Source organism: Acanthisitta chloris, unplaced genomic scaffold (assembly GCF_000695815.1).
Source record: "Acanthisitta chloris isolate BGI_N310 unplaced genomic scaffold, ASM69581v1 scaffold38606, whole genome shotgun sequence".
NCBI classification, from domain to species: Eukaryota; Metazoa; Chordata; class Aves; order Passeriformes; family Acanthisittidae; genus Acanthisitta; species Acanthisitta chloris.
This window is the reverse complement of record NW_008679435.1, coordinates 4,584-5,195: the sequence shown is the minus strand read 5'-3', so window position 1 is coordinate 5,195 and position 612 is coordinate 4,584.

The following is a 612-nucleotide window of genomic DNA, read 5'->3' as shown; positions in this document are numbered from 1 at the left end:
GCTGAAAGCATTGGGGTGGGCACAGGCTCAAGGGCAGTGTGGGAGCCAAACACTGTAAAACTTCCATTAAACTTCTCACCAGGACATATTAAGCTCCTGTTGAGCCAACTCTGTTCTTGTTTTTCCTCCAAACACCTTCACTTCAGTGTTGTAGGAGAAGCAAGGACAGCCCTGGAGCTGTGGCAAAAGCCAAGAGCAACATCAGCTCCACTCCTGGGGGGGGTCACAGTGGTGGGGGACACTGTGCCTTGGCCATGGTTTCTGTCACTGTGTGAACTCTTGTATGTTTATCTGTATGAAAAGAAATCTTTTATTTTTGCTAATAAAGACCTCCTAATGAATAGAAGCCTCTGTTTGGGTCTTGCAAGCTGTTAACAGGCTGTAAATCAGCAGCAGTGCAGACAGCTCCACTCCTGGGGGGGGTCACAGTGGTGGGGGACACTGTGCCTTGGCCATGGTTTCTGTCACTGTGTGAACTCTTGTATGTTTATCTGTATGAAAAGAAATCTTTTATTTTTGCTAATAAAGACCTCCTAATGAATAGAAGCCTCTGTTTGGGTCTTGCAAGCTGTTAACAGGCTGTAAATCAGCAGCAGTGCAGATGTGCCCAGT